The 22,378-nt window shown below is 46.3% G+C and overlaps 1 protein-coding gene across 4 annotated transcripts in view; it reads left to right on the plus strand.

Annotated features, from left to right (window-relative positions):
* Positions 1–262: 262 nt before the first annotated feature.
* LRRC4B (leucine rich repeat containing 4B) overlaps positions 263–22,378 on the plus strand; it is a 1,040,654-nt gene continuing 1,018,538 nt past the window's right edge. For 3 of the 4 annotated variants that reach the window (XM_069201000.1, XM_069201001.1, XM_069201002.1), the window contains exons 1-2: positions 263–965; positions 1,077–3,470. The gene's annotated coding sequence lies outside the window, so the exon portion shown is untranslated. Of the gene's footprint in view, positions 3,471–22,378 lie in introns of all 4 variants that reach the window. The other variant, XM_069200999.1, reaches the window with a different exon arrangement.

Genomic DNA, 22,378 nt, shown 5'->3' on the forward strand with positions numbered 1-22,378 from the left:
CTTGCTCTCTCTGCCCCTCTCTCTCTGCCTCTCTCTGTATCTCTCTGTCTCTCTCTCTCTCTCTCTGCCTGTCTCTGTCTCTCTCTCTCTTGCTCTCTCTGCTTCTCTCTGTCTCTCTCTCGGCCTGTCTCTGTCTCTCTTGCTCTCTCTGCCTCTCTCTGTGTCTCTCTCTCTCTCTGTCTTTCTCTGCCTCTCTCTCTGTCTCTCTCTCTCTCTCTTGCTCTCTCTGCCTCTCTCTCTCTCTTGCTCTCCGTCTCTCTCTGCCTCTCTCTGTCTCTCTGTCTCTCTCCTGCCTCTCTGGTCAATCTGCCTTCGCCCTCCCCCCTTCACACCATGCCTCGCTCTCCCCGCTGGATTAGTATTCCGCTGCCGTTCGTGTGAGCTCTACAAACGCTACTGCACCATCAGAGGAGGAAAGAGAACGCGAGGGGAAGAAAGGGAAGTCTGTGCTGCGTTGCACACACCTACCCCACACAGTAATGAACATGTGCTAATTAACAGTATTCATTGTGGTATATGGCTGGTTCAGACTTCTCGCCTAAAGCCTGGCGGTGAGAGGTAATTAAAAGAGCCGGAGATCAGGACTGCGAGAGGGAAGCAGAGCCCAGGATCGAGCCCTCCCCACCCCCCACCTCCGACTCCTGCTGAGCTGCAGTGTGCTGGGCACCCTTTGAACTCTGCGTCCTACGCAGGGGCGAGATTGAGCAACAGACCTGCATCTGTGGGAAAGGACCAGGCTCCAGACCTGCATCTGTGGGCATCTGTGGGAAAGGACCAGGCTCCGGACCTGCATCTGTGGGAAAGGACCGAGCTCCAGACCTGCATCTGTGGGAAAGGACCAGGCTCCAGACCTGCATCTGTGAGCATCTGTGGGAAAGGACCGGGCTCCAAACCTGCATCTGTGGGAAAGGACCAGGCTCCAGACCTGCATCTGTGGGAAAGGACCAGGCTCCAGACCTGCATCTGTGGGCATCTGTGGGAAAGGACCAGGCTCCGGACCTGCATCTGTGGGAAAGGACCGGGCTCTAGACCTGCCTCTGTGGGAAAGGACCAGGCTCCAGACCTGCATCTGTGAGCATCTGTGGGAAAGGACCGGGCTCCAAACCTGCATCTGTGGGAAAGGACCAGGCTCCAGACCTGCATCTGTGGGAAAGGACCAGGCTCCAGACCTTCATCTGTGGGAAAGGACCAGGCTCCAAACCTGCATCTGTGGGAAAGTACCAGGCTCCAGACCTGCATCTGTGGGAAAGGACCAGGCTCCAGATCTGCATCTGTGGGCATCTGTGGGAAAGGACCAGGCTCCAGACCTGCATCTGTGGGAAAGGAACAGGCTCCAAACCTGCATCTGTGGGAAAGTACCAGGCTCCAGACCTGCATCTGTGGGAAAGGACCAGGCTCTAGACCTCCATCTGAGGTACAGGAACAGGCTCCAGACCTGCATTTGTGGTACAGGACCAGCCTCCAGACCTGCATCTGTGGTACAGGTCCAGGCTCCAGACCTACATCTGTGGGATATTACCAGGTTCCAGACCTACATCTGTGGGAAAGGGCCAGACTCTAGGCCTGCGTCTGTGATACAGGACCAGGCTTCAGACCTACATTTGGGCACAGGACCAGGCTTCAAATTTGCTTCAATGGGAAAGGATCAGTCTGCAGACCTGCACATCTGGGAGATGGTCAAGTTCTAAATGTACATGTGGGACATGGCTAGGCTCTGAAGCTACAGGTGGAGCACAGGACAATGCTAAATACCTGCATCTGGAGGAAAGCAAATCCAGGATCCAGACCGTTATCTGTGGGCCAGGGACAGGCTCCAGACCTGTATCTGTGGAAGAGGACCAGTCTCTAGACCTGCATCTGTCAGGAAGGACTGGGCTTCAGATGTACAGCTGGGACACAACACCAGGCTCCAGTCCCTCATCTGTGGGGAAGGACCAGGCTCAAGATCTGCATCTGCGGGATTGGACCAAGCTATAAAAGTGCTTCTGTGAGACAGTACCAGGCTCTAAAGCTGCAGGTGGGTCACAGAACTAGTCTCCAGACCTGCAGCTGGAGGAAAGTAAGACCAGGCTCCACACCTGCAGCTGGGGCACAGGACGAGGCTGGATACCTGTATACCGGGCACAGGACCAGACTGCAGGCATGCAGCTGGAAAAAGCAAGGCCAAACTGTAGAGCTGCAGCTGGGGCACAGGATTAGGCACCAGACTTACAGCTCGAGGAAAGCAAGACCGGGCTCTAGGCCTGCATAGGTGGGACACAAGAGTAGGCTACAGACCTGCAGCTGGAGGAAGCAAGAGAAGGCTCCCGACCTACAGCTGGGGCACAGGAGCGAGCTACAAACTTACAGATGGGTCCCAGGGCCAGGCTGTAGACCGATAGCTAGAGAAAAACAGAGCAGCCTACAGGCGTGCATCCATGGTATAGGACCTGGTTCCACGTCTACAGCTGAGGCCAAGGACTTGCAGGTAGCAGAAAGCAAGAACACGCTCCAGAGCTGTGGATGCGGCACTGGACCAGGTTCCAAGAACTGCTGTGGGAGAAGCAGTGGCAAACTCCAGACCGTCACCAGGAGAAAAGGACCAGATTTCAAACAGGCGGCTTCAGGACCAGATTCCACCGAAGTTAGAAGTAACAGGCTTGCTGTTGAATGAGCAGTGCCAGCCTCCCCACCTGCATCAAGGTAACAAGACCAGGCTCCAGACCTACAGCTGAAGCACAACTCTGGCATCCAAAACTACTGTTTGTGAATCAGAACTTGTGTTAAGATATGTAGCTGAAGAGCAAGGACCAGGTTCTAGGCCTACAACAGGGGAAGACCAAGAGTAGGCTCTAGGCATGCAGCTGGGAAATGTCAAGAACAAGCTATGGAACTGCAACTGTTAAATATAGGTCTTGGGTTTGAACCTGCAGTTGGCAGTGGCAGGGCTAGGCTCTAGGCCTGCAGCTAGGGGATATAGGCCGGACATTAGGCGTACTCCTCGGAAAGAAGTAAACTAAGCTCCTGATTTGCAACTGGTGAAGACATGACCAGGCACTAGAGGTGCAGATGGTGAAGAAACAATGGGCACCAAACCTGCAACTGGGAGAGAGCTGTATTAGAATGCAGACCTGGAGGTGGGAGAGTGGCAGACCAGTGCTCCTACAGCAAGGGAAAAACAGCACCATGTTTCAGGCATGCAACTTGATAAACAGGAGGAAACAATTCTAGACCTGAGGCTGGGAGATCAGGGCCAGGTTCCAGCCCTACAGCTGTGAACGCAGCACCAGGCCGGCTTCCACACCCACCACACCTACAACTGTGGGAGAAAGAGCAGACTCCAAACTTGCATCTAGAGGAGTAGGGCCAGGCTCCAGTTCCAGACCTGTGACTGGGAGAACAGGAGTAGTCTCCAGACCTGCAGCTGGGACTGACTCAGACAGCCGTGTATGGTCCGAGGCCTGTAGCAGCACTGCATTTGGCTTCCTAATGTGAGTACCTTTATTTCTGTACTGAGGTTTACTGGTCTGTCTCGTTTATCAGTTGCTGACGTGATGTATTACCCTCTCCGAATTAATGTGAGTGCTGTCATCAGCGTTGTTTCAAGTATTCGTCCGCATATCGCTTTAAGTACACAGTTCAACGCGAGTCGAGCTTTCTGTGCACAGATTTGCTCCCTCTCCACTGCTGTGAGTAGTGTCACGTGCGCCGAGGTGAGTGGCCTCTCGTGCACCAACGTGAGTGCCCTCTCCTGCACTGCTGTAATTATTCGCTGGTGCTCTGACGTGAGTCGTCGCCTCCTGTCTTTTCGGTCGTGGTTGCTGCGTTGCCGTACTCATTGCTCCCCTCGAGGACCCCGCATGGATGGAATGGCGGAAGACTGGCGCGCGGCGCTTTCCCTGCCTGGCCGTCTGCTGGCTCCATAATGGTATGCGCAACTCGTAGTCAGTGAGAAGCACAGACAGTGTCTTTGTTTAGCGGGGCCTCCCCGGCTCGCATCGGCCAGTTATGAATGGGAGTGCATTTTCTGAGGTGACCCCTGAACCCAGGAAACGGGGAGTGATGGGGTGAGGAACAGGGCAGTGGTGAATGGGTGAGGAAGGTGATGGGCCATAAAGTGTTTAGGCAAGACTCAGAAGCAGGGTTGACCCGTGGCTGTTTTCTACCGTCTGGCATGTATTTTTAAGTCGAGACCAGTAGAAAATATTGAGAAAAGCAGTGAAATCTTGTAGTTTTATTGCTGTTTCGGAACGTACTCCTAAATAGCACGCAGATACAGACGTATGTGATAGCTACCTAACTTGTTTAGGAATGTGCATTAGATCAACAGAGGGAGGATTGCCACGTCACAAAACAATTATGACAATTTTACACAAATTCTTATCTTGTCAGCTCTTGGCTGTTCCAGAATAGTAAACAGATGGCTGATATCTATTTCTAAGATAGGCGGCAAACCTAACCATACATGGAGTAGTGAGGGTGATGGAAGCTTTGGTCAAGATGATGGTGATAAGAGAGTCAAGGTGAGGGTGATGTAAGGGATGGTCAAAGTGAAGGAGATGTGAGGGTTGATTGGTAAATATGGGTTTCGATGCCTCAGTGGAGGGTTCCTGAAGTCAAGGCTAAAGGGACAATTATTAGGATAGTATGAAGAGGGTGAGAGGGTGAGCAAGGGTAATGGGATGAATGGTGAAGTTGAAGACCGAAGAGAGGATTGTGAAGGTAAATACATGACAGCATGTTGGACGTTTTGTAGAAGACAAAAGAAGGTTTGCGGAACATGAGGAGGAGGATTGAATATGCCAAGAATGATTGGAGGCTTAGCGAAGCAAAGGCGATGAGAGGTTTGGTGAAGTCCAGGATGATGGGATGGTTGGTGAAGGCAAGCGTGATGTGAAGGTTGTTTAAGGTGAGTGTGATGGCAAATTTGTCAAAGTTGAGAGTGATTGGGCAGTGGTAGATTTCATGAAGGTGAGGTTGAATAGAGAGTTGACCAATGTGATGGGAGGTGAGGGGCTGTGGTGATGGCCATGGATAAGGGGAGGGTTGTCAAAGGTGCAGAAGATGGTGTTAACAAAGGCACAAGTGATGATGGTGTGATGAAAGGAGCCACTGCACCAGACATTCCTAGTCATTTCTAGCCAAGCAAAGCACTTTAGGGCATGACAGTCATTTCCACATACTCAATTATTTAACTGGCGAGGGTCAGGCTGGTAATGATGACATCACCACATGACTGTGCAGTGACAATAGATCACAGAACACTTTGAGCAAGGCTTGTGAAACTTGTGGACATAAACACATGTTCTGGGTACAAACCAGCAGTCAGCACAAAGAAACAAATTTAGGTTAGGTGAACATTTAGTAAGAATGCTTCAGGAGGACAGAAGAGCAAAGCCTAGGTGTCATGTTCTCTTATTAATTTCATAGCTGCCCCTTGCCTCAGGCTACAGCGCTTTCATGCTTTGCACTACCACCAGCACACCATTCAATACCTAACCACCTTAGAACACTTTTTACCATCAGGGCCGAAACGAAGGCGCCCACAGCTCCTGCAGTGCAGTGCGGGGGGTTCCCTGAACCCCAGGGGGCCCCCTCAGCACAGTAACTTGGCATGAGAGCCCCTAAATGAGTCTGAAGGGGGCCCTTCTATGTACTTTGCGGGGGGGACCCCCCAAGTTTCATTACACCAGTGGTTACCGCCATTCCTTTCTAAGGGTCATCACATGCGCTTCACTTTACCTCAAACACTGCACCTTCCACCAGTCAGGATGACCACACATTCCGTTTGCTCAACCAAACACTGCTCCCATCACTATTCACTACACAGAATCAGAAACAGAAACTCCTTTTTACCTAACGCAATTCCTTCCTCACACCTATACATTTTTTATCTGTCCTCTGCTACCCGATGTCTTGGTAGATACCCCCGTTTAAGACCTTTCCTGCTGTCGCAGCAACTATTTGCCTCGTTTGTAGGCCAAGTTTGTTGAACTTTTTTGATCTGTTGCAGCACTGCTAGGATTGCATGAGACCTTTGCATACTGTACTATACTGATCTGTGACCTCGCTTGTGCAGTAAGACCCCAGTGTTCAATCCCTACCTGTTCTCTGAAGAGAACATGGAAAGCAGTAGATAAAGAATGCACTGAAGCACTCACATTTTATGAGCAGAACCTCAGTTGTCCAAAACAGATAGTGCTTGGTGTAGAGCCACGGCGCAATTACAAATCCTCTAATTTCTGGTGAAGTGCTAAATCTGCAGGAAACTCAATGGTTGAATCCCTTCTATAATAAGATGAGAATGGCAAAGGAAAAAAAAACACAGTTTGGTTCTACTCCAGATTTAGCGCTGTGTCCAGCAATTGTGTAATATTGCTTTACAACCCACCTTCAAGGTCCTTACCCAACTTAATTGCCATGACTAGTTTACTGGTCCCAGCACTGGTGAACTCCCAGAATCTATAAGACTCCTTTGGGGAGTCAATGATGGCTTAATTTTAATGATAGATTCCTTAGTGGCATGATGTGGGACAGTTTCTTCATGGTTAGCCGCATCTGGAATTGCCATGTCTCCTGCACACCTATTACCATACCTATATTAGTGAGTGAGACAGTAGCATAGGGAGCCCTCAGGAACCTAAACCCATGTTCCTTTGAGAGTAGAGTTATCACAGCAGGGGGCCTGACAGTAGTTATCTCCCACTACCCTAAACTGAGTGCTGCTGAATTATGTTGCAGCGTTTTCCTGTGATCATACATTGGATCCACTTATCACATATGCTACCATCTTTTACCTGCTGGGGAGATGGTGCTACACCCACCATAGACACTCCCCCCTCATAGATACTCTTTACCATATATTATGTTGGTACACTATATTAGATGTTTGAGGTATGCATTGTCTCATGATAAATTATTCATTTTGTTAGGTTTCTTTTATCCACTGCAGGAAAACAATCCACATAATATAAATGGTGATGCATGCTACTATAACCATCCCCAGGTTACAGAGACACACAAGACCCAACTGGTCACATTTTTTGCGGCAGAAGACATTAACCCAAGCCAAGTCATACCAGTCCCTGGTAATCATATACCCAAGAGGGATTAGAGCAAAACGCAATGGTCAACAGTAATAGGATTTCTAAAGAGAGCCACTCAACAGCCACATTTGATTTTTTGTTCACAGTATTTGCTTGCTATCATCAGCAGGTTTCTTTCAGTTTCAAAGCTTTCTACACAGTCACTCACCTTTTGTTATGCTTGATTACATTAGCCACGATCCAGCTCATTTCAATTTCCTGGCAAGTTTTTACTTATGTAGTGTTCTGAAAGGGGAGCATTCATTATTCTACACCTGATGGATGACTGATACTTTAGAATTATTCTTTTAAAATTTGCAGTGTAGTTTTGCCAATTTCCTGGAGGCAGCAGGGGCATTTAATACAATAAATTACAGTACACATGTTACAGTTAGAGACATTTCTCAGACATCATTCTTTCCTATTTGCTAAGAAAGATTTCACAATTTTAGCAGCATTACAAGGCAAACATTGGTCACATCTGTACTGCCCTAGAACTGGGTGAAGACCCCATGCCAATGTGAGAATATTTTTCGTAGGGGATTCTTTGTAAGCTGCAACCAAGCAATGTCTTAGATTTCTTGCTCTCCTAAAGGCAAACATGAGTCTGTCAAGTTAGAAACTTCACTATTTATGAGATGCTAGTTTTAAGTACCAGGATCATGACATCACTATACTCAGTACCAAACGTTGTAACATATTCTATTTTATTTAGTGATCTCGTCTCTGACGTGCAGAAGAGACTCCGGGTTGTAGTGTCAGGCCCTCTTCATCACTCTTTTGATCAATCTGCGTCAACAAGGACAAGATTGTGGTTTGTTTGCCAAAACTCTCACTTGACAAACATAATCCCATTTTTGAACAATGATAACATATACATAAAAACTATCTATGAGAAATATTATCCAGAAAATTGTACAGGTGTTGGTTAAAACTTTCAAGGAGAGCACTGCATTCTGTAGACTTTCTGTAGAGACGACTTGTGTAGAGGCAACACTCTTCTGCAGTAATATATAAGTCGAAGTAGCCAATTCTTTTTTTGTTATCATATTGGAATGCAAAATAGAAGCCCTCCTTTGTGATTTTACTGATAATTGGAAGTCGAATTAGATTTCCAAAGATTCACACTTATCAAAACACGTTGTCAATGTGTCAAATCCATTTCTTGACATTGTTCCTCACGGGAATTCAGGAACCATTAATGTTCTTGTATTCAAATGCTGTAACATAAAGACTTGCTTGGAATGTGCAAAACCTACACCCATAACAGCCTCTTTTATTTGCTGGTAGAAATAGTCACCGCAGCTGAAATAATTACCATATGAGGGCATTTGTGCACAATTAATAATAAGGGAAGCTGGTACTCTATGTGGATACGGTCTTGTTTCTAATACTGACTCTGTAATGAATCCTAGTTCGTTTTAATGGGATAGCATGAGTTAGCTTAGCCGCTGGCTTGTAGACTCGTGCCCCTGTCACCTAGTGACTTTTAACCTACTTAGCTTGCTCTGTCTTAGCCCATTTAATTATTTATTTCTTCTAAGATGGCTGCCTTGTTTATAGTTAGGCCACTTGTTATGAGTTACATTATCAGTGTCACCGTGCCAAGGCGTCAAGATCAAGCACCAAAGACAAACAAACAGTAGGTGTTCACACTTAGGGATTTTCCCTCTCTATACTTTCGAGGGATTGTTGATATTAATTGCCGTCCCAAGCATGCCTGTTATCTATTGTTTTGGAATATACCTATGTCAGGGGACCTTGTAGATCTGTATAAATACATCACACTTTAGACAGATAATCAAAGGGATTCCGACCAGAAGGCATCGCCACCATCACTGATACCGATGCTGCAGTCGTCTTGACGCTGACCCAGTCTTCGTGTCCCTACGGAGTCTGAGATAGAGACCTCATTCCAAGGTAACGAGAGTTGGGGGCTCCTCTCATGGATACGGCTTTGGCAGATTAGGTTTAGCAAACCCAGCTCTCCTTTAGGTAGGAGGTTAGGCCTATTCTCATTAGGGTATTAGGGCATATTCCATCTTATGTATACATATATATATATTTCTTTCATATATTGCAAAATGGTGGGGGTCTCCATAACAATGACTCTCTTCTTCACAATACTGTTACTTGCTATATTCATTATCCTAATCATTGCAGTCCATGCAACTTATCGCAAATTGCAGTTATGTTAAATAAAAAGCTATTATAACTTTACTGCATCTGTGTCATTGCCTGTGTTTGTATGAGACATAATATATCTGTGAGAAAAGGGTAATCTCCGTTCAACCACGACATACCCTGAGATATCTTACTTTGAGTCCATGCGTAAGCGACTGCCATAAATCACCTTTTACTATAGTGTTTCTGGTGAGGTTCTGCTAGTGAGCCAGTAAGGTTGGGACAACAGTTGCGACTTGTTGTAGGAAAGACTCAGTCCCCTACAAACAAAAGTACTGTTATCCTTAAACCAGCAGTCTTGCTCAGAGCAAGAGTCCAAACCACGACAACTCCAAAACTGCTAGTGCTTTCAGCTGCAGAATGTTAGTGTACAGATGCTCAATGTCAAGAGTGGCCGAACTATCCATTTTCTTAGTGAAATCAAGCCTTCACCATTTTTAATCACAGACTATGGGGCTCATTACGACTTTGGTGGGCGGAGGAAGCCGTCCGTCAAAGTCCCGCGTTGGGATGACCGCCTATGTGGCCGTCCCTCTGCGGGCCCTTTTACAAGTTTCCCACTGGGCTGACGGACGGAAACAGCGTTTCCTCCCAGCAGGAAACTCACCATAACATTGACGCTGGCTCGTAATTGACCCAGTGGCAATGTTGTGGTGTCTCGGGTGTGACAGCACCTATCGCGCTTCTTTTCACTGCCCATAATTTGGGCAGTGAAAAGCGAGACAAGGCTGTCCATTGGGGGCCCCTGCACTGCCCATGCGTGCATGGGCAGTGTAGGAGCCCCCCGATGGTGCCCCTGACGCCCCTTTCCCGCCAGCCTTAGCATGCAAAGGCTGGCGGAAAGGGGACTTGTAATCTGGAGGCCAGCGCACCTTGCAGATTACGACCTTTGAGACCGCCAGGCTGTTGACTGCTGGCATCTTGGCGGTGCCGGCGGTCGGACCGTGGTGGCTCCGCCACAATGGTAATGTGGTGGTCCAACACCCACCATGAGTGTGGCGGTCTTAAGACTGCCACACTCGTGATGAGGTCCATAGTATCTAGCCTTAATTTGCTAGAGGTTCTAAAACTGACTGGGAACCTGCAATTGTGGGTCAAGGCTGAGGTTTGGTTTATTCTTGTTTGTTTGGTAAAAGATATAGGCCCTCATTACAACCAATCAAAGACCGCCAGGGCTGTTTTGGCGATTGCACCGGCAACAGGCTGGCGGTGCAATCTTGCCTATTTTGACTGCGGCGGAAGCGACGCGGTCGCACCGCCGGGACTCCCAGGGGATTACGAGTCCCCTTCCCACCAGGAACCGCCATGGAAAGGCTGGCAGGAAGGGGAGTCGCGGGGCTCCCAGGCACAGCCCCACAGTACTTTGACAGTGAAAAGCGCGACGGGTTCTGCTGCACCTGTCGCACAGCCGCAACACCGCCGGCTCCATTTGGAGCTGGCTCCCATGTTGCGGCCCACATCACCGCTGGGCTGGCTAGAATGTCAGAATGGGCACGGCGGGAGTGCGGCCGCACCGCGATTACAACCAAGGTTGTAATGAGGCCCATAGTAACATAATTCTAAAATATGGGTTACACAAAATCTATTCACCTTCACTAATCCATTCCTGATCTAGGGCATGTTTAGTGACTGCCTGGATAAGTGTTCTACTGTTTATTTGCATAGTAGTTTGTAATAGTGGTCTGGGTTTTTCAGTTGTCTTTATGCTTCTGTCTAATAATGACTTCTTTACTCAGTAGATGTGTGGGTGGATTAATGTTTGGGGGTCAGTGCAGTCCTGTTGTATATTGTATAGGTAATTATTTGAAAAACAAATTTCAACCTTGTAGACCTGAGCAAACAGCACAGTTCTAATTTGGTGTCAGGTAGACATTGCAATGGATAAGGAGAAAGGAGAAGCCTTGACTGAGAACTTTCAACTGTGTTTTACTCAATATGTGAGTAGAAAGATAGAACATGGGCACATTATCATTGGTCATGTTACTGTTCATTACATTGATTCCTAGGCTAACCCTGTCCTGGTGTATGTGGGTTTTTGCGCCATATGCGTCTTGTTTCCTCGGAGTCTGTGCACTGTAGCCCAGTGTGATATTGTGCTGACAACTTTTTTATCCCACTGACTCAGGACAGGTGTCAGACAATTTCTGTATAAATATTATGGGTTATGCCCAATTGTGATTGGAAAAAATAACAACATTCAAAACCTGTAACACCCACACTGGCCAGATATGAAGTATTAATAACAGTAGACTTGTGATGCAAAAATGCATTATGCGCCACGCATCACAATTGTTGTGTAGTCGTTTCGAGGGCATTGGCTGAACAAATGATTAGCATGTTTAAAACACCCAGTCAACAAGGATCGTCAAAGCCAATGGTCTTGCCTATACGAGACCGTTTGGCTTTGCCAATGCTTATTTACACTGTTGCAGTGAAAATGCCATTGGGAAGGGGATGGATTTACATGTGATTATGAATATCAAGCAATGAAAGATGCAATTCCAAATACTATGTGCATATTTAACTTTATTTCAATTATACTCTAGTCTGCTTAGCGTTCATCAATTGACTGTTGCTATCCTTCCTACAATATAAGAAAAAGGCTGGGCAGTGACTTCCATATAAATAACTGTTGTTCCCAAAAAATAACTTCAAGCACAAAAAGGAACTGCTCTTGCATTACTTTTCAAGCTTTCTTTTGCTACTTTTTGCCTGCAAATACTGGGCAGTTTACTCTTTCAGATGTTCTAGAGTGCCGTGGTTTCAGTATAGTTAATTATTGTTGACATCATGAGGGCTTGAATTACTTATTCCTAACTGGGAGACCGAAAATATGTCTTGCCTGAGGCCGTAAAAATTCTTATGAAGGCCCGTATGTTTACCACCCATCTGCAGCGAGGTGCCTTTGATGTCACTGGGCATTACTTTGATCCATTCCAAGATTGGATCAGAGCTAGTGGTATCTATAAAGCAAACAGAAGTTTCCAGGATGCTCTGTTTCCGAAACTGTGATTTCCTACAAGAAAATCACAATTTTCCCATTTCCCAATTAGTATGTTCTAATAGTGAATACAAATCCGTAGGAATAGCTATAAGCAAATCGCAGGTTACATACATTCCCTTTTGTGATTTCCAAATAGCGATTTCTACGGAATCGCTATTTGGGAATTTCTTATATATAAGCCTTAGTTATTGTACAATTGTTATGCTAATATTGTTGGCCCTTGTTTCCTTTTTGCAAGTGTATTAATAGTCCGTATAAGCAGTATTGTTATTGGTCCACCATTCCAATATGGAGGTTGGAGTAGACCAAGAACTGTGGTGATAAGGTTGCAGGCTGACGATACATTATGTGCCTGTATATGTTTATTCATCATGCATGTTTGAGTTGTAAGTCTATTTAGTCACAGTCAAGTAAGTGTTTAATTCAGGGATTATGATCTTCCTGCTGAATTTGACAAATGGATCTATTGTTTATCTAGGTGCTACTATGTGCTGCCTAATGTACCCCATAATATTTTGATTGAAAAATCAGCAACGTGCGCGGTCTTGTCTTGTGCCTTTATGGGTCGGATACTAGAATTTTATGGGGGGGCTGTGTACTTTTTTGACAGTGTACGTTTTTATTAGTTTAAATGACTCCTGGAAGGGAGTATGCGGGTATATATGAGTTTCTATACTCTAATTTTACGCTCTTGCGCACAGTGGTATCTTTTAAGTTCTCCACACTTTGGATAAGTGAAATAGTATTGTGTGATTGAGCAAATGTTATGAAAAATGTCTTTTACACTATATCTGTTGTTATACTATTTTCACAGTGTCTCTTGGTGATTTGTTTTGATGCTGTGTTATGCAGGGATAACTATTTGCTATGATTGCCAGTATTTAAAGGCTTTTTGGTTTGGTTTAGTTTTGGTTTGTGATGCAACAGTAAGCATGCGCTATGACATATTTTTTTCTGACTTGTATAGGATGCTAAATTAAAATGAATTGTTCTTATTATTTAATTGTTTCTTCGATGTATTAGAGTGACTTTCATTTTCTTTATTGCCAGCAGCTTTGTGATTTCTGGTATGAAAACACTGGTTGCATCTTGCAACCTGTATTTTTGCGACCAGTAAAACATTTTAAGAGCCGACATATGTAGTAATATGTCAGTTCTTAAAATTCCGATTTATTGTGGATTGCATTCCAACATGCCTCATGAATATTAATGAAGTGTGTCTCGCTTCGATTGGGGGCCATCGCAAGTATGGTGTTGTGTCTGGGTCTGTAGACTACTATGTCTGTGATTACTTTTAAATAAAGGTATTTTTTAAAAAGGTAGTAGGGGACTCCTAGAACACTGGCAACACTTCAATCGGACTTCCACTTTAGGAGTCAGAAAAACTCCTAAAATGGGATTAGAAGATAGGAAAAATCATTTTAACAGTCACAAACACACACCAACTGGAGCATTTGAGAGTGTTAAAAAACTGAGGCGCAGATTTACTAAGTTGTCACTCAGCGCAGTGCAGCAGCCAAAAGTGCTGCACTGCATGAGAAGGAAAGAGCAGGAGGGTGTCGTATTCATAGAAATATGGCACTCTCCTCCCCTTTCCCTAGAGCCGGCGCAGAAATTTGCTGCTGTGCACCACACACACCTTTGCACCATACTGCAAGATTGTCTGTGTGAGTCTAGCATAGGTCTTGTTCTGAAAGGGTAGCCTTCCAGTACAAAGTACTGTGTGTGGACTAACTTGAAAACTTTTCCCACTTCGTATGTGCGCTGTACCGTACAGCACACCTGCAAAGTCAGAAAAGAGAGGAGAAAAAAAAGCATTTCTCCGTGATAGCGCCTTTTTGGAATGGGCGCTATTTATTTTTAAGTAAAACCCTGTCTGGTTTTTTTTTGTGTAAATAAGAGTTTGCGCCAAAAACGCTGGGTGGTTGCATGCAGTGGCATAACTAAACTGGAGGGGGCCCCCCTGCAAAGAATATTTATACAGCGCAGCAGCTGCCTAAGAAGCGGTGTCCCAGTGCTTCAGTAAGGTACAAAGCTAACAGCCATATCAAGGGACAGTAATGGAATAAGAAGGTGTTCAGTCTTTTTTCTAAAATCACTTTCCAGCCACGTCATTGGATGGGAATTTTCTCAGTGCAGTGGAGAGTTTGTTCTAAAGTTTTGCTGCTAAAAGTTAGAAGGAACAATGCTGATTTTGCTACCGATTTTCTAACAAAATTGGATCTCTCCCACTGGAAATTATTTCCCAGATGAAGTCTGATACTTATGTTTGACTAGCAGGCCTTTCATGCGAGATATTTGTATGGATTGTATGTTTTTTTCTATATTTAGTGTAGGTTGTTTGTTCCTTTATGTGTGCTGGCTTATTGCCCCCTGTTGTCTTAGCTTTAATGTAATTTATGTTTGGCTTTGCAGTATATATGAGAATAAAGTATTTGTATTTTTGTGCATTGTTTACCCCAATCTACTAAATCATTTATACCCAAGTCTATTGTGTGACTTTTGTTGACTTCGAATTATATATTACATTTATGAGGGAGATTCCTTGTGGAAGGTTGTAAATGCAGTGATAAAAACCTGCAATGATGGACAACATGGCTCTATCCCAAAAGTCATATTCAGAAATTGATGTTACTGCAGTCCCTGTCTCTTACAGAAGAGGGTCTCCGACCAGTTCCAGGTGATCTAAAACATGGCTGCAACAGCCCTCTTGAATTTTAGGAAAAATACGATTTATTTTGGAACCACCTCAGTTCCTATGTGGGCTTCCTGTGAAAACATCATAAACACTGCCACCTATCAGAGGTCAGCAGACATTTGGGCAGCTAAATTTACCTGGTATCTACCACCAGGCCTTTGGATTGGCTATCCTGACGTATCTTCAGGTAACTGCATTTAGGACTTTAGAAAAAGGGAAAAAAATAAATGTTTTCTTTTGCTGGGGCCATGTGCTGGAACTTATTTCCTACACACTTACTCTCAGAACCAAGCCTAGGGAGAGTCAGAAAACTGCTTATGAACTGGCTATACACTCAAACGACTCTCACGTGTCACGCTCGCTACATCATTTTAAGTGCCTTGGAACTTTGATGTTAGAGAACCCAATAAATATATTGGCATGACATGACATTAAGGGGGCAGGAGCTGCAGTAGCAAAATGCTGTCTAATCCCTCCATTGGCTACAGCTGACACTCACAGAGTGGAAGTTGTCCCTCAAGGTAATCAGTGGTTGGGGACTGCAGGGATGGTCACAGTTCATTAATACATTTTCTTACGAAATGCAGTAGCCACTGGTTTGTAATGTAGTCTTCCTACAGTTGCTTATGTGAAGACACATGGCCCCCTCACAAGTCGCCTTGCGTGCAACAGGTGCCATCATCACCATAAATGGTACCTTATATACAGTGCCTCTCCAGCACTCCCTTCTTCCTTGTGTTTCAGAAAGTGTCACTTTAATTATATAAATTCATGTTTTTGCATAGACAAAGCCTGCTAATTAACAGAACAGACTTAGTGGTGTAAAAACCTCTTATACATCTAGCCCTTGGCACACACATCTGAAGATACTCCCGAGCAAAACTAAAATTGGATTAGTGTGCGTCACACCTGTAATTCTAGCCTTCCCAAAAATGTAATGTGGCAGAAGTCTCTGCTAGGAAGAGATCTCTCTCCTCTAGTTTCCCTCCTTTTCGGATTGTAAGGGAGGGTCACCGCAGAGCAGGAAAAGCTACTTATCAGATGGCCTTTCAGTGAGCAGTCGGCGCTGCCCCTCGGAGGAGAGTAGCAGGGACATTTGTGATAATACACGGTTAGGTATGACGTTTCAAATAGAACGTTCAAGGCATATGCATTAGCATGTGTCCCAACCAAGCTTGTATTTACTGGTCTGATGCTGAAGGGATGTAATTAACATTTCATTCTCCGACAGAAAGATATAATTTGGAATTTTTACTAAACTAATCACTGCAGAAGGAGTTTCATATAGTATTACACATACCTTCTGGAAATTGATATGTAGGCGCGGGAGCAATCATTTATACTTTAAGTAAGTATTATATACTGTCAAATCCAGTGATTTGTTGTAATCCTTGTTTGCTTGTGCTGCTGGAAGGACGTTTCCTATAGGGCCCGAGGGAGATCCCTGTAAATTTCATTGCAGTATTTATTGGACCGACCTCTAGCTTTATTCTTTTTGTCAATACAAACACAATACAATGCAATAGACTACAATACAGCAATCAATAGTAACACAATCAATACAAAAGACACTTAAAACACTTTAAAGCCGAAACAATAAAGTTTGAAACTCCATGCAATAAAATTATAGTTAGTTGGAATTATTTTCAAATCAGTTTGCTAGCGTAAAGTAGTCCTATGCCAGGAAAAGCTGTAATGTACACTGAATAACAGTTTACTAATGTGTGTTTTCCATATGCACATTATGCACATGAACATTCCTAATGGGCTTAAGAGGTGGGTGCACCATGGATGGTGTCAGAGAGTGGCCACAGATATGAAGTACATTTTTTTAGTCCTATGTTTGTGAAGAGCCATGGGTCCCTTACAAGCTGTCTCATGCTAGCAGAGGATTGGTTATCGTCACCACAGCGCTTCTTTATTAAGGATGCGCGGAACTGTAATTAGGGGTGCGTAAAATTAGGCCTGAGGCATTTAACATGCCTACATGGGTGGTGCAAAATATGCCATGCCAATGTCACCATTGATGCTTTGCACGTAAAATAAATATACAAAACATGTAATTTCCTTCATGTGAGTAAGTATTACAAATTCCCAGCTGCTCTGGAAGCCCCAGTGAGAGTTCATTTGAAGCTTCAAGCTCTCTCAGGGCTCCAGGAGGCCAGATGCATTCTCTCAAGTGTACCCCTCTGTTTCTATGTCTGCACGGATTACATAAATGGGTAATGCTCTGGCCGGCCCAGGTGACTGCACTGGGACCTCAGGTCCGTGCGCCGGTCCACTGTCTAGCAAAATGCTCAGGACAGGGTCCCTCAGGCACCAGTAGGGCTCCCCTGCTTGGCAGGAGAAAAAGTTCTGACTGTGCCTCTAGTCAGAGCTCTAGCTGGCATGGGCGTGGAAGCCTCCATCATTTGGCTTCATTTTTTGTCGCAAAGTGCCCTGAAAGGGGTCCCACAGGGCCCATAAGGGCTCCCTTGCTTGGCCAGGTTAATAAGCTCTGACAGGGCGCGTGTCAGAGCTCCTCCTGGCCTAGGGGAGGAAGTCTCTTTCCCTGCGATCCAATCTCCTCCCCACCATGTCCAAACATGCCTTAGAAGGAGACCTGCAGGTCTGGATAGGACAATCCTGCTTATCTGGGTTAAGAAGCTCTGACCAGGCCCTCGCTCAGACCTCCAGCTGGTCCAAGGGTGGAAGTTTCCATTTCTTGATTCCAAAATTCTTTCCCACCATGTTTCAGAATGCCCTGGAAGGGGTCTCACAGGCAATGGGAGGGCTCCCCTGCTTGGCCATGCTGTGAAGCTTCGACTGGGCCCATGGTGAGAGATCCAGCTGTTCCAGGGGTAGAAGCTTCCGTACATGGGGGTTCTATTCTCTGGGCCCACAGTATCACAAAGTGCCTTGGAAGGGGTACTACTGGATCAGGGAATGCTACCCTGCTTGTCCATGTTAGGAATCTTTGACTAGGCCCCTGCCAAAGCTCCAGCTGGCTCGTGAGTGGAAGCCTCTGTATCTGGGCTCCATTTTCTGGCCCACAGTGTCACAAAATACCCTGGGAGGGGTTCTACTGGCAACAGGAGGTCTAACCTGCTTGGCTGGGTTAAGAAGCTCAGGCCAAGCCTTGAATCAGAACTCCAGCTGGGTGGAATGTTAATGGCCCTGGGCTCCCTTCCTTGGCTTGCTGAGTCATGTTTAACCTTGGACGCCCCCTGGGCCAGGCAGGGCTCCCCTGCTTGGCTGGGTGAAAGAGCTCTGACCAGGTCCCAAATCAGAGCTCTGGCTGGTCCTGGGGTGCGAGATCCCAACCCTGGTCTCCCTTCCCTGCCCACTATGTCACTTAAAGCCTGTGGTGGATTCCCCCAGGGCCAAGCAAAGATCCCCTGATTGGCTGGATGAAATAGCTCTGACTGGCCCCGTGAGGCCTCCCCACAGCCCCATTACAGTTTGGGCTCTGAGCACTTGGTCCAGGAAGCCCCGGGCCCCCTCCAATTTCCAGGAGAATATGATTCATAAAATACAGTGTGACTGGATGTCTGTCCTTCATGCCAGGCCATTTGGTCACACATTCTACAGGGATGCATGGTAAGGCCAGATAGTCACACTGCTCTGGAAATTAGTGAGGGCTCATTTGACTCATCAAGCCCAGCTAGAGCGCCAGGACATTAGATACATTTGCTTGAATGTCCCCCTTTATCACTTGTGTGCACCGACTAGAAGAAAGGCAGGTAGGCTTCCTCTGTAATAGTAGGGACGAGATTTTAGGGACCCCCTTGTCGTACGGTTGTTCTCCTGTGCTGTGAGGGTCTCAGGCCACAGCTGCCTTCCAGCCCTGTCTGATGGGCCTTTCCTTGGAGTCTGCCTTCCCGAAAAAGCAGGCAGTGATGTGAAGCTGACATCCCCATGCAGGGTGCTCTGCTCGGCGCCTGTCCAGAAAGCACCATACTCTGATTGACTGGGAACACTTGGTCCATTTAGGGATGGACTGCTTGGCTAGGCATCCTTGCTTGGGACCATCCAACTCAAGGCTCTGCCTCACACAGAGGCCCTCCCCAGTGGCTTTCCCAGCCAGCAGAGCAAAGGCCTTGCAGCCCGCCAGTTTGTTTCCTCCCATTGGTCTGAGCAGAATGGATGTTTTGGGTGGCGCTACTCCAGGATGCTGCCTGGCGGTCCAGGCCCGACACACTATGTTGCCGCCCTTGTACACTGCACGTATTTCTGAAGCAGCTAGTAGCGACTGTTGCTTGAAATGTCCCCTGTGCCCGGGCTGGCACCGCTGCATCTTGCTCAGGCTGTCCTTCCTTCCTTTTGGGCCCCCTGTCCACCCATCCCCTGAAGGCAAACAGGGGCTTCCCACAGCAGGCTTCTGAGGAGTGCAAAGGTTTGTCGGGATGAGCATGTGGTTCCTCCTTCTGTCAAACAGGTGTTTGCAGTGCTAGTAGCATATGCACGTCTCAAAGATTAAGCCATGCATGTGTAAGTGCACACAGGTACAGTGAAATTGCGAATGGATCATTAAATCACTCAAGGTTCTTTTGATCGCTCCATCTGTTACTTGGCTAACTGTGGTAAACTAAGAGCTAATACATGCCGAAGAGAGCTGATGTCGTGGGATGTGTGTATTTATCAGACCAAGACCAATCTGGGCTCACCCAACCACTTTGGTGACCTCAGGCTGATCTCACGTCCAGGTAATGACGATAATACATTTGGATGACTACCTATCAATTCTCAATGGTACTTTCTTGGCCTACAACAATGCCCTCGGGTAACGGGGAGTCAGGGTTCGATTCCAGAAAGGAATCCTTGGAAACAACTGCCATGTCCAAGAAAAAAGAACAAATGATGGACGGAGTGCTAAACAATGCAAACATTCACCCCAGTCACAAAGATCTGGGCTTAATGCATCATTTTTGTTGCCCACAATGCCAGTTTGGACCCAGCCATATGCAAATCAGTCTTGACTATGTTCCTCATGGGAACAGTCCAGCCTGAACCGCCAAGCCAGGTCCTCCCTAGACCGGAAACAAGCATCCAGGGAACGGTTTTGGAATATCGCCCATCATCAGCCAGGCTAGCTTGAATCCAGTGGTGCAGTGAGCATGGATTCAAGCTATACTGGCTGATGAGGGGTGACACTAAGCAAGTGTGTGGGAGTGATTGCCTGGGATTGACTACACTGCACTGCAGTGGTGCCATGCATGTTGTTTACTATTACGGTTGACATTAAAGTTTACCTGTGCAGCCTAGGCCACGGAGCTATTTTAAAAGTGCTGAAATTCTGTCTTTGTACACCTTGCTACTATCGTTGGGAACCAGGATGCATCCTATAATTGTTTGATATTGAATTGGGGGTTGTCGGTAGGATAGATCTCGTGCTGCCAACCTGGTTGCACCACATGAGCGTGCTGGGAGGGAAAGTATTATTTTTTTCACATGTACATACTGCTAATGTTGTATTAACACAGTTGGGCCTAGTACTACTAGTTATATTTCTAAATGTGATTGATGCCCAGGTTTACATGATGTTAATTTTGTGTTAATTAACGTGTGTTGAATACAAACCTTATCTACATACACCTCATTTGAAGTCTCTTTTGTGTCACTCAATGTAGTTGTTGTGTGGTAGTGTTGTGCCATGCTTTACACATTTCCGCTGTGATAAGTCTGACTGCTCTGTGTCAAGCTACCCACGGGTGAGCTCAGGCTATACGGTGAGTGCAATCACCCACCCCTGACTGGTGTGATAGGTTCTGGCTGGCTAGGGCCTCGCCTCCACCAACCAGAACGTGTCACCTCCAACACACACCCAGCCGCCAGGGTGCATTTTTTTCCAGGACCATGTGCTGTGACTGGTTTTGTGTCAGCTGGGAAGGCTTTAGGGTAGCAGGTGTCTCTCTGCTCTGGCGGATAGTGTTACAACCCTCTGGCAGCAGCCTTGCCTGCCTCTGTGCCCTCCCAGGCAACTGCCTTGCCCCTCTTGGGTTGTGCCAAGATGGGGAAAGGGGACAGGGTTCGCTGCTCCTGATACAAGTGGTGTTGGCAGGCATTCTTGCAGCATCCATTACAATAATCCAAACAATTCCGGAGAAGCCTCATGATGCCCAGGGAGAGTTCTCTTTTCTATGTGATAGGTAGAGCATCCTCAAATGGGTTCTCCTGATAAAGGGGCCGAAGGCTTGGAAAGGTTACGGTTCCCTCTAGTGAGCTCTTGCTAGTCCTTGAAAATCCAGGAGAGATAATGTAAATCTTGTGCTGTACCACACCAATACCTGCAGCAGGTCTCAAAGATGAACAGCCTCTGGCATGTTGAAACAGTGTAGGCAAGGGAAGACACTTAACAGTCCTTTAACAGCGAGGTTGAGTCCGCCCAGGTGGTATTGTCCTACCTGGGTGGGGCTAGGTGGTCATATGATGAAGCATGACACTATATAGTGTGTGAGACCACCTAGTCCGTAAAGGAAATCCCCCTCCACAGACCTTAAACCACCCCTCGTTTTATCTTTAGTTGAGATTTAGGATTGGTATAGTGACGCAATTAGCACACTTTCAACCCATTTGTAATTTCAAAAAACCCCGTACTCTCGTTTGTGACTTAGGCAAGGGATGTCAGCCAGTTAGATCCGTAACTTCAGGATAAGGATTGACTCATAAGGATTAGGCTGAGGAGTGAAACATGCCTGGGTGCATGCCACAGCTGGATAAGGCGTCGTCCTCCAGAGTGGCGGAGACTTGGGACGTTAGGCAGGCCCACTCTGTGGATGATCCCTGCAGCTGAGGTGGCCTCTCCGCATACTCCTCTCTGGGGCATGGTGCCGGCATCCTATCTCGGCTGGTGCCTAGTGGCTGACAGAGCTGGTTCAAACAAGGGAAATCTGACTGTTAAATTAAAACCAAGCATTGCGATGGCCAGAAGAGGATGTAGCCGTGATGTGATTGCTGCCCAGTGCTGTAAATGTCAAACTGAAGAAAGGGTGGGTGCAACTTTGTGGGAGTAACTATGATTCTCTTAGCCTATTATCAGTTATAGCCTTTACCTCCTAGTGGTCAATCTGGTAACTATCTTTATAACCAATATAGAGATAGGCCAAACAAAGTTCTGTCTTGGCAGGATGCATGAAAGCAAGAAATGGGAAAGCTAACAATCCCAATTCCTGGTGGGGTTGTTCCTAAACCTGACTAAGATGGTGAAATTAGGTGCTGTCCGTGCCACAAATCTGCTAGCAACACAATGAATAACAACAAACTGAATCACACTTTCTCACCTAGTACACCCTCCGTGCAAAAATTAGGAAACCTTCGACCTCAGAAAAAACATGGAATTCACAGCCTCATCAGCTAAGAGCCACACAGTAACATCAGTACGTGAAAAACTGCCAGATGCTAATGAGGTCAGTGATAAAACCAATGACAAGAGAAGTGACTTCACCAAGA

The sequence above is a fragment of the Pleurodeles waltl genome, chromosome 7 (genome assembly GCF_031143425.1).
Source record: "Pleurodeles waltl isolate 20211129_DDA chromosome 7, aPleWal1.hap1.20221129, whole genome shotgun sequence".
Classification (NCBI taxonomy): Eukaryota; Metazoa; Chordata; class Amphibia; order Caudata; family Salamandridae; genus Pleurodeles; species Pleurodeles waltl.